Source organism: Falco punctatus (genome assembly GCF_963210335.1).
Source record: "Falco punctatus genome assembly, chromosome: 10".
Classification (NCBI taxonomy): Eukaryota; Metazoa; Chordata; class Aves; order Falconiformes; family Falconidae; genus Falco; species Falco punctatus.
Window position 1 is genome coordinate 528,034 of NC_137590.1, and position 11,819 is coordinate 539,852.

At 43.0% G+C, this 11,819-nt stretch overlaps 1 protein-coding gene across 4 annotated transcripts in view; it reads right to left on the minus strand.

Annotated features, from left to right (window-relative positions):
- Nucleotides 1-11,419, minus strand: part of NDRG3 (NDRG family member 3) — a 60,814-nt gene extending 49,395 nt beyond the window's left edge. For all 4 annotated transcript variants that reach the window (XM_080405429.1, XM_080405426.1, XM_080405427.1 and 1 more), the window contains exon 1: nucleotides 11,297-11,419. The gene's annotated coding sequence lies outside the window, so the exon portion shown is untranslated. The remainder of the gene's footprint in view (nucleotides 1-11,296) is intronic.
- Nucleotides 11,420-11,819: the final 400 nt, after the last annotated feature.

Here is an 11,819-nt window from a genome sequence, read left to right on the forward strand (position 1 = left end):
CAAATTTCTTCAAATAATTCCCTCACCAAACCACACATGCTGGGATCGAGCAGTGCTGTTTCTCTTGGGACCTTTTGAGTCAGTACTGAATAACTTTCTGTGTAATGAAAGGACCCACACCTTCCATTGCAGCTCAATACACAAGGACCTGATGCACTCCTCCTGTTAAACATTCACCTCAGGTAGAGTTCAAAAGTTTTCGTTTTCCTTCAAAAGAAGCTGTAATCAAGGGAAAAACAGGGAAAGAGGTAAGAGCTCCAAAGCCACCTCCCCTGCAATGACGCTGCATCCAGCCCAGAGTAAAACGGAAACCCTCTCCTTACCACCACTGCCCTACAGACAGACTAAAAGCAGTCCTCTACCTTTTATTACCCATTCACCTGTGACAAAACTTGTTGTTCTTCATCTAGCCACTACAAGAGAGAGAAAGATAGCACAGCATTGCTCAATCAAGCTCCTTGCTAGGCCAATGGTGATGGCAATCACTAAACTGTGTTAATGCAGGTGCTCAGCAGCAGCTGCCATTTGAGATGTGACTGCTCATTCCTTAAAGATCATGAGTATTCAGGCTTGCAAGTAAAAACAGGATGGAATTTTGCAACAGCTGTACAGAAATCACCACAGTCCTTGTCTGTTTGGCCAGATAACAGAAAGAGATCCCCCTCCTGCTACAGCTGCACTCAGGCATTTGGAGGCCCCAGAGCTTCCAACCAGTCCCTGGAAGCACAGCACCTCTGCTCCCCACACCCTGGCCTTCCCTGTACCTTTGATTCACACAGACGATGGAACCATGCTGCAGGGATTCAGAACCCAAGAGTGCAGAACAAGTCCCTTAATTTACGGAAAGGTCAGTCCAGTCTTGAACACTTTTCATAGTCTGCAGCCTTAGCTATTTGGAGTCATTGCTGCTGGGAAGACCTGGGGTTCTCTCAAAAATGCAGAAGAAAATTTGAGTCTAGTGAGTTATGATAGAATAAAAATCCTTCAGACTTCACTAAAGGAAATGTTTCAAGACCAGGATTTAAACTCTGTGAGCCCTTCCTTATTGAAAGCTTTGACAACAGCAAGACTGTATTTGCTTAAATCATTTTTAGGCCAACAAGGTAACGGATGATGGCTTCTACATAAGCAGTTCATTTCAACATGGAGACATGATAAAAATAGCAGCATACAGTGCCATGTTTACATTTAATCCACAGCCCAGAATGACATTTGAAGGCTAGAGATCTGAGAAAACAATAATACATCACATCAAAGAAATCAAACTACAAAAGAGCAAGATACCTGAATGACAACACTTCTCAGTTCAGGCAATTAAAGCTTAAGTAATGAATTAAGCTTTCTGGTGCATAGTTTCAAGCCATTTCAATTTTTTCCTCCAACAAGTACTACCTACCAATCAGAGAAAGTACAGAGATTTATGTTCTGGAGACCTCCATAAAAGGCTGATTAATATTTCTGCCTAAACAGTTCTTATTTGATGAAAATCAAGTACTGACATTATTTTCCTGCCTTTATGTATAGCCTTAAATTCATACTCTGCTACGAATTTCTTCAAAGGTTACTAAGCCATACAATGAACTATATTCTATTTCTTAATTTTTCCCATTTTCTTCCCTCCCCCCCCCCCCTTTTTTTTTTCTAAAGACAGCACAAGCTTCTCTGGCTGCTTTATTACTTTCATTGTTAAGAAACTGCTGTCTTTATTAAAGAAGAATGAACCAATTAAAGGGGGGGAGGGCGAGGGAGGCAGAGCAGTTATCTTGTGAAAGGCCAAAGGAAAAGCCTACACTATCCTTCTACTGCTGACAAAAAAAAAAAAATCTAATGCTCAGTGAATACCTTCATCATCTGAGAAATCCTGTGCAACACAAAAGCTGGCATTTGAAGGCTGTCTTGTGCTTGTTTTGCAGCCTCCGTGAACCATTTTTTAAGCGAAGGGGAAAAAAAAAATTTTCCAGACCAAAACAGCTTTTCAGGATAGATAGGCGCAGCTCAGCATCCATGCTGCAGTATCACTGCACACACCATTTCTGCTGGAAGCCCAGCAGAACAGCACTGCCTGGCAGCAGAGCAGAGGATGCTGTTTGCAGCTCGGTTGCAAGCAACACAAGCAGACAGCTTGCTGTCCCTTCCAAAAGTATCTTCTGCTCTGCCTCACAGCGTTACAGATATCCATCCATTCTTCACTGTCAAGGTTTAAGTGCCCTCCAGGAACTCTACTAACCTTCGGATACCACAGTTAAAAAAAAAAAAAGCAGGATGGCAGACTACTTTAGAAGTCTTTAAGGTCACTGCACTGCAAAGAAAAACTGAGATCAGGGAGAAAATTCCTAACATCCAAAAACACTGCCAAAAATGGAATGCATTCATGTGGAACCAGCACATCCCCACCCTGAGTAACCAACTGGCGAGCTCTGCAAATTGTTTTAAAGACATTTTTATACTGGTGAGACTGGCAGCATATATAATTACAGTGGCCTAGAACTACCCCTGAAAACACTTCATTTAAGCAATTACTACCAGCCATAACAATAAAAGCCATTTCTCACAGTGGAAGCTTAATCACTATCAGAAGGGCTTGATGGTCTCATTATACGCATGTGACCAGTAGCCCTGGCACTGAAGCTGTTGCTTCCCAGATTTCAAAGGACTGCTGAAACACCCAGGTACAGGAGTTGTTATAAAGCAAATAATCCTCTATAACAGCATCTGCCAGGCTACACAAAATTTTGGAATCATTGCCAATATTCCTATGCATCTGCAAAGAAATAACGAAGACAACATGGGAGTACACGTCACACAAAATATATCAATTCACATTCAACATGCATGAACAGGAAAGGAAACAACCAAAACAGCAAAATGCATTTGGTAAGAAGGGTGCAAGAAGTTTCCATCACTATCTTAGGCTAGAGAGGGGCCAGAAAAGCTGCATGCATCTATACCCAGTCAGGTAATCTTTATTTAACATTTAATGTTAAAAAAAAAAAAGTAGTCTTCGGTTCACCACCCAAATAGTTATTTTGGAAAGTAAGAATTTTTGCAGGGGGGAATGCTGTTACTTATCCCCGCACCTCCACCACCTATGCTCTTCAGCATTCCACTGTGAAGTTCCTAAGAACCAGGATACCCCCTAAGGAAATCATGTCAGCAAAAATCTCCTGACTTCCTTGCAGATATAGGGTGGAAACCTGGAACACTGCAGTACAGCCAATCACTCTTAAGGCAAGTAACACCCTCTGATCAAGAATCACGTCTGTGACTGCTCCCTCTGTTAAAGCATGTCCACAGAAAAATTAGTCAGCATTTACTTGCATAAAGCAGTCTGGACACACCGTCTCACCATGTGCAATACATCCAGACAACCCTATATTCAAATACAATGAATAACTGAGCTAAAGGACAACAAAATCAACCCGGCTTTAAGCCCCATTAGCTCCTCTTTTAAGAAGCATTTTCCAACTGCAAGCATTACACAGCAGTTGAACTTAAATAACTTTTTGCGTGTAGAAACCAGGAGAAACACTGAGAGTTTGTTTTCTATGATTTGGAATATCGCTGAAAAGATCAAAGAGATCGCTTTTGTGCCCAAGAGACACCACACAAGCATTGGGTGTTTCCTGAAGCTTGACCAGCAGCAGAACTTAAGAGTCTGCGTTGTTTGCAGCATTTTATAAGTTTAGAAAAGCCTTGTGATCCTCTGGAGTCACAGTCGACTCATTTACTGCTTCATGTGGTCAGCCCCATGACCAGAACAGCAATGAGTTCCAAGACCACTTAAAAACAGTTACAAATGCACAAATTAAGTGTCCAAAAGGTAACAAACATCGGGGGACCACCAGCTGGCGCAGGTCAGTGTGGTCAAAAGAATTTTTTAAACTTTCGCTCTCTGATGGCAAGGCCATACAAACTGCAAAGCTTCCAGGCTGGGGTACAACTGAGTCACTACAGCACACAGACCTATCTCCACTCCTCCCTGGGGAGCGAGACCTCAGAGTTTTTTGTTTGTTTGTTTTTAATATGCCACTGAAAAAAACCAAAGCAAAACATGACACTTGGCTCTCCAAAAAACAAATTGCTTTAGCTTTATCTTGGAGGCAGAGACGACTTGAACTTCTTCATTAACTCTTCTGTACAGACAAAGCTACAACCTCCTCTGTGCTTTTGTACTCACTCTGTTGGAAAACTCCAGCCATTTTGGCAATTTAGACATCTATGTTGAAATCTTCATGATGCTGTGCCAGTAACTGAAAAACTGCAGTTGACAGTCCTAGATTACACTGACTCCTCAGTCCTTATCATTCAATTATATGACACAGCAGTATGAAGGAGCATGGCACCCAAAACTACAAAGCAACAAATGTGGCAGTTGCAGCCAGGGAGACAACGTTACACCCCAGCATTCACAGACTGATACAGGCGAGTGCAAGGTTGGACTAAGGAGACATGCTGACAAACAATCTTCTAAACAACTTCTCCTTCCTGTTGTTGTGGTGTTGGATGAAACAAAAGCTATAACATTTGCTTTATATAGGTATTATATTGTGGAAAATGCTGAAGAATAATATACCTCCTTTTAAAGCAATGTCCTTGCTGCAAACCAGAACCCAGCAGGCCTGCGGTCCCACAGTTCAGCTCCCAACTCCAAAGTATCCCCAGACTCCCCATGCACCAAGATCTCACAGCAGCACAACTGTGCTCACCTTTGTGGGAACAGAACTGAGAGGCCACCTGCTGCCAGGACATCCAGGACATATGGCAAATTCTTTGATTGATTAGCCAATATGATTCTATTAATTGATAGAATACCTGCTGGGTGTTCCATTCATTTACTGCTAGAAGTAACCAAAAACATTTAGGCCATACAAGCTTTCTTACTGACTTTTTTTTTTTTTTTAATAATGAATGTTTCCAATTAACTATTTATCTTAAAAATGTCTGGAAAGTATTTTTTTTCTGTGGCTGAGCTAATCCATGCGCAGATTTTCACCAAGCCCTGTGCCCTTCTCTCTGTCAATCCATGGATAAAGCTCAATTGCATTGCAAAATGGGAGGAAAAAAATCTTCCCTGGCTTTCCCAGGGACCATAAGAAACATATTTGGTAACCTTTTCATCCAAACTGAAGAAAAAAAGTTGAAGTTGTAACAAGGACCATTTATTTGATTAAAACCATTTCAGAATGAACTATATGAGCAAACTAACAATAGTAAGAGTACTACACAATGGTTAAAAATGCCACTTTATCAACTGATGAGTGCGTGCTTGCTCAACACTCCCAACACTGTTGCATTAATTCTCCACCCATGGAAGGGAAACTATGCAGCACCTGAACTGGCAGCACAGAGAAGCAGACTTAAATCACCCCTCAAGCCACCAACTTCTACCATCTGGACAACAAAACACAAAACCACATATGAGCCCTCCTTTTCTGGAAGGAAATACATCTATCCAAGTCATATAACCGTATATTTATGCAAATCAAGTTTTTCTTTTTGCCTATGCAAAGGTAGAAACACGTACACAAATGGAAAAAACGCAGACCTTATTGGCTAAGCAATAAATTTCAAATCTACCACGGCCAAAAGAAACTGTTAAGAACAAAAGCATCACATCTAATTTCAGTTCTCCACACAAAGACAACACAAAAAAGCCCTCAGCAGACAACTGTTATAATGTATGACAACAGAACTGGTGACTCTGCATATGAATTTTCAAGAACACACCTGAAAAACCTATGCAGTGAACAGAAATTTCATTAAAGACCTACATCCTTTGTATTTAGGAAACTTAAATGTAAGCAAATCCCAAAAAATTCTAGTATTTACAGAACACTACAAGGGCGTCAGTAGCAAAATTTGTGGATTTCCAGTTATGTATTTATGATGCACATGTTCCTAATAATTCAAAATAAAGTCCATATATAGGATAAAAGTAATACTAGATCACTATTGATTTACATAAATGCTCTAAGAAACCTTCCTTATTCACTCTCCCCAAGGAATTTCAGATATTAACCCACAGTCAGATTGGTTTTTCTGCCTCACCACAGCAAAAACTTCCAAGAAGCAATCACAAAATCGCTTGAATTAGTACCTAGGTCAAATTCACACACCAAGTCATACTAATTAACTACAGCATCAAATTCATGCTAATTTGAAATAAAAAGTGCAAGTTTGTGCACAGACACTGCCTTCAGTCTAGACTACAGTTGAGCCTGTAAGTCTCAACTCACAATTTCAATCATCAGCAGCAAGCACAAAAATACGTACTTATCTAACTGAATTCATTCTAGTTAAATCGAAACAGCAACACAAAATCAGCATTGATTTATAGTTTGTTGGGTTCATTCCAGCCATATGTGTTTTCAGACTGAATTCACTGCACAGCAGCAGAGTGCTGGAGGAGAGCAGACAGGGCTGCGAGGACAGGCAGAACCTCTCAGCAGGGGCGTTCACAGGCAAGCGTTTATAGCAATGACTACAAAACATAATTCAGACAGCTGCCGAACTTCCACAGCTCTGCAGCTAAAGCATAAACTGGAAAGCCCTTGCCTGGACTAATAACTAGCTGAAAACAGACAACAGAGGGTAGGCATAAATGGTCAGTTTTCACAGGGAGGGAGAGGGAGGGAGACTGCCAGGAGTGTTTTGCAGTGTTCTGCTATACACCATACTCATAAACAATCCGGAAAAGGGGCAGGGAGTGGAATGAGTCTCCTGAGGATATAAGCTATTCTGACAGTAAAGAGAAGGCCTGACTGAAGACCTGCAGAAAAACCCTATGAGACTGAATGATCGGGAAATAAAAACAAGAAATTCAGTGCAAACAAGGTAGCACTCTGAAGAAAAATTATCCTAATTTCACATAGTGATGTACTTCAAGCTGGTCATTAACCTTCAGAAAGTCTTGCCGGAGTCATGACAGACTGATAAAAGCATCAGCTCACACCCATTAAACATAAAAAAAAATATCTAATGTTAGGAAATTATTAGTAATTAAACCATCATATAAAGCTATATAACATCTGCAGCTTAAATCCTAGACACAGTGCCTGTTCCTTCATTTCAAGAGGACATAATGAAGGGGGAAATATTTCTGAAAAGGAAACAAGGTTTGAAAAGATTAATAATAAGGAATAATCAATTAGGCTAGGGTTCTTCTGCCTGGAAACAGAGATTACTGCCGTGACATATTACAGAAGCCTATAAAAATCATCAGCTGCGCAGAGAAGGTAAATAGTGATCAGTTGTTCACTGTTTCCAAACAACGCAAAAGCTAAGAGATACGAGATGAAGCTAGCGGCTGTCAAGTTCAAAAGAAAACAAGCAGAGGTGGTCAGCACCTACAAAATTATTTTGTGCTCTGGAAGGTCTCCCTCAGGATGTGTGAGTGCTATATATTCAAATGGACTGGGGACACAGGCAAATTCACAAAAGAAAAATGCATTAACCATTAACAACGTAAATGCAAACAACATCTACCTCTTGAAGTCCTACAGCATCAGGAGACAAGAGGGCTATCAAAGGTTTATACAATTTGCCCTGACCTTAAGCTCTTTGGAGGAAAGAACATGGTTCCACCTGATTCTATGGCTGTTCTTACACTGCAAAATCAATTACATCTCTGGTACTCCTCAGCCCTTCTTTGAACTCACTCAGCTTGCTTACCTGGCAAAAATTGATCTTCTGGGGAGGTGGGGACACAGAGGGGCTGGATTAGCGCCCTGCTTACTTAGCAAACTGAACTGGTTCTGGAAAACATCCAATAAATGCTGGAGATGGTACAAGACAGAGCAAGAACACAACCAGCCCTTCTGCATGCCAACCAGTCATTAGATCAGTTTAAGATGTAATGTGCAGCTTCATCACCAAAATACATACAAAAAGGAAGCAGCAGATTGCCTATATCCTCTATTTGAACACACAGAGACAAGCCACAATTCTAGCTCTTCTAGGGGGGACAAAAAAAGGGCCAGTTTCACATTTTTAATCCATCTGGTAATTAGGAAGAGATTCTGATTTATACATGACTGAATAGTAAAGGTTACTTTACAATTAAACATCGCATTTATAACCTTTACTGTATTTATACAATCTAAAGTAATGAATACCCCTTCACCAAACTAAAACCTGTTGTAAATACAGAAATGCATCCAAGCCTGGTAAGGACGATAGCCAAATGAAAAATAAAGCTATTCCATCGCAGCACCAATTTGATTATCACATTAAATGGTGCTACATCAGTCACAGAAGCCAAGGGGATATGACCAGATAGAAAAAGGTGAATGATCCATAAGTACGCATTATTAAAAAATCCAGCAAGTCCCATTCGCAATTCAGAATTTACAAGAACAGAACTGAAGACCAAGTGAGATTATTCAAATCTCTCATCAATTCTGATTTGCACAGTAGAAGGCACAGTCACCTAGTCCTTCCTATTATTAGGACCAAATTACTACTGCTTTGCTTAATAACTGACCTGATCTGACCAGAATACTAAGAATTCCCAGGGAAAAGCAATACAGAACTTTATTATTCTTCCCAAACCACATTCATATGAAAATGAGACTACTGAGATGCATCAAAACATGTATCAGTAACATAGTCTTTAACATTACACAGAGAAACAGCAAAACACTCCTCTGTTCTCCTTTAACTGTCGTGGATTAAACCAGGCTATAATAATTATGGACACAAATACTCTTAACCTGTATTGCGCAGCTGTCCAATGCTAGGCTTAAGAGTTGCAAGCAGTAGAGACATACTTACTTATATCCAAAACACAGCTGGCAGATGATGATGCACACAAGGTAGACCCTGATAATGGAGCATTATGGTGTCAGCACTGTCTACAGAAACAGAACTCACTGAGTGTTTGGCTTTCCTTTTTCCAGGAAGCAACAGCAGTGGCAATCCATCTGAGCTATTATTTGTGAGAATAAAAGTAAATAATTAAAATTTAAAATCCCTATTCTGTTACATATGAAAACCAAACCTGAAAAAAGTTTTAAAGCTGATTTGCCTCCTCCAATTTTTATTATTTTTGTGCTTGGACTATATTATGATCGTAATTTTTTAAGCTTCTTACCAAAATATCTGTATATTACTACTACACTATAGTGTTTACCTTAAGCATGCAACAGAGGAATGTTTAAGAAAACTATCCTAGAAGCATCTTTAAGAAAAATTCCTAGTACATCTTTAAGGAACCAAAATACACGTTGTACGTAATAGAGCCCCTGAAATTTAAATGTACCAGTACACTTATGCTTTCCAATGAAAAACACTAAAGACCCTGTCATATGTGATGAATGTGAAATACAAGCTGCAAACAGAATCACCAGAGGGTTTCTGAAGGTGATCTGAGTAAGAAAATATAAATTATACAGGTTTGTTCAATTATTTTAACCTTAAGACACAAAATGAGTAGCTAGGAATATAATTAGTCTCCAAGAACACTGCTTCCAGCAGCTGTTTAATTTCCATTTTATAACATTTCCAGCTTCTAAATTTGCAAACATGTTAATACAAGCCAAGTATAGCCCACACTAAGCTTCTGCACTCAAGAAGCCTCATGTGCCACACACAAGCCAAGTTTCAAAATTCCAAATAATAAATGAAATTGGAACAGTCATTGCCAGTCCTGAACCCACTCCACAATCCCAGTCCAATGGCCAATAATCCAAATGAATCCTAGTGATTGTCTTGCTTCTTCAGGAGTGTTGCCTCAGTTCAGTGAGACACATTTGGTAAGCTCTGCTCCCCTAGTCCAGTAAATTGTGCTAGAAAAGCTCCACACTGATTTTAAACTCAGCTTTTAAGACTACATTTCCTTTTTACTTTTCAACATAAACTGAAACACTGGTGCTAAACACAGTCTAACATGCTCCAGGATCTGAAAGACTGTCGTCCTCTTGTGTCTACAGAAAATGAAAGGCAGAAGCTGAAGTAATGAGCCGCCAAGTCCTCCTATCTGAACACAGAAGACTCATGAGTGTGCCCGACATGGCAAGCAGCAGCAGATTCTTCTCCACTTGTAACCCTCATCTCATCACCTCAGCATTCAAGGACAAAAGCTCTTCTGGGTTTCCCAGATGCAACCCCCTGATGCTTAATAGACCTTTCCTATTCTCCAGAGCAAACACACATGTGACTTAGTCGCCCCAGTTTTGCTACAGACTTTGACTGTGATTCACACACTGCGACTGTGCTGTCACGGCCTTGATCATGCACACCCGGTTCCAGACTCCTTGTACTTGACAGGAATCAGAAAACAGATCAGACACCAGGCTCTCAACTGGCAAAGCAAACCCCAAGGCACTGCCGCCAAGCCAGCCAGCAGCACTCCCAGCGCTGCCCGGGAATCTAGTGACAGTACTACACAGCATCAGTTGTTTTGTAATGTCACGTTTTCTGCACCAGACTTCATAATGATGATTCTTAAGATAGTAGAAGCATCTGACTTTGCTACTATGTTTTGAATTACTCCCTGTGACTTAAATATTTTAAAAAGAAACAGACATTGACTTAAAATGATGATGCAAAGCAACAAAAAAAAATATTTACAAACTATTCCTTTCCCGTTTGCACACTGACAAGACTGTACCGAATCAAAGAAAACCACCCCGTTTTCGTTGTCCAAAGCAAATAACGCAACTGAGAATTCCGAGACCTAAATACTAGAAAGGAACGCTACAGATAAGAGAAAGCACTAAAGCCCAGAGCACTCCAGTCCATTATTTAAATGAATTAAAATTTCAGTGAAAAAAACCGGGACAGATGCAAAGCGTTTCTCTTTTTCTCTCCAACGAAGCCGGGTATGACGAGGGATTATTTCCTAAATTCGGCTCCGTGAGGGAGCCGTACTTTCCTCCGGCGTCTCGTAACGGCAGCGGAGCCCTCCCTTAGCAGCGGCCTCTCGGCGGGAGACGCCGGAGGCAACGACCGCCCAGGCCCTGCGGGCTGCGGCCGCCTCAGCGACACTCGCCCGGGGAGTGCCCCCCGGCCCACGCGGGGAACCCCTGCCGCCTTCCCGCTCACCGCCGGCCCCCCAGGACCGCGGAGCGGCAGCAGCAGCCGCGGGGCGCAGGGCTCGGCGAGTCAGACGATGCCCGCGGGCGCAGCGAGCCGCTGACCCCGGCCCGCCCGCCGCAACGGCTCCCGCGGAGCCGCCGTGCGGCACCTGCCGCCGAGCGCCTCAACGGCGACGCCCAGTAGCCGCGGAAGACGCGCAGGGGCGGCTCCGGGGGTGTCCGGAGCCGGGGCCAGGCCCGCGGGCGGCAGCGGGGCTCACCTGGGCGACAGGTACCTCAGCAGCTCCGGCTGCCACGGCATGTGGGGCGCTCTGCGCCTGCGCGCTGCGCTGCGGAGCCCGCACATGCGCGGGGCCCATTCGGGGGCTGGGACTACAAACAAGATGGCGACCGGGCGGCGAGCGCCATCTTGGGGCAGGTCTCGGCGCATCGCCTTCCGCCCGAAGGGCTGGGCCCGGCCGCGTCGCACGCACCGCCGCTCCCCGGCCGGGCCCGGCTCCGCCCCGCCTCCTCGCTCTCTCAGCAGTCCCGTGAAAGCTCTGAGCGAGAGGAGCTCCCCAGCCGGCTCTGCTAGCGCGGTCGGGCAGCAGCGCCGCGCGGCGACCCGGGGCTCGTCAAGGCCAGAGACAGGCCGACTGCAAGCTGAGGGAGCGTGGCTTCAGCAATCCTCGGAGCCACCCCGAAGCACTTCTTGTGCTGGTCGGAGGTAAGATTAAATTGGTAGACCAAGCAAATTTGCTTGTTCCTTTCCCCCAGGAGGTTCTGGCAGCGTGCAGAAGTGAA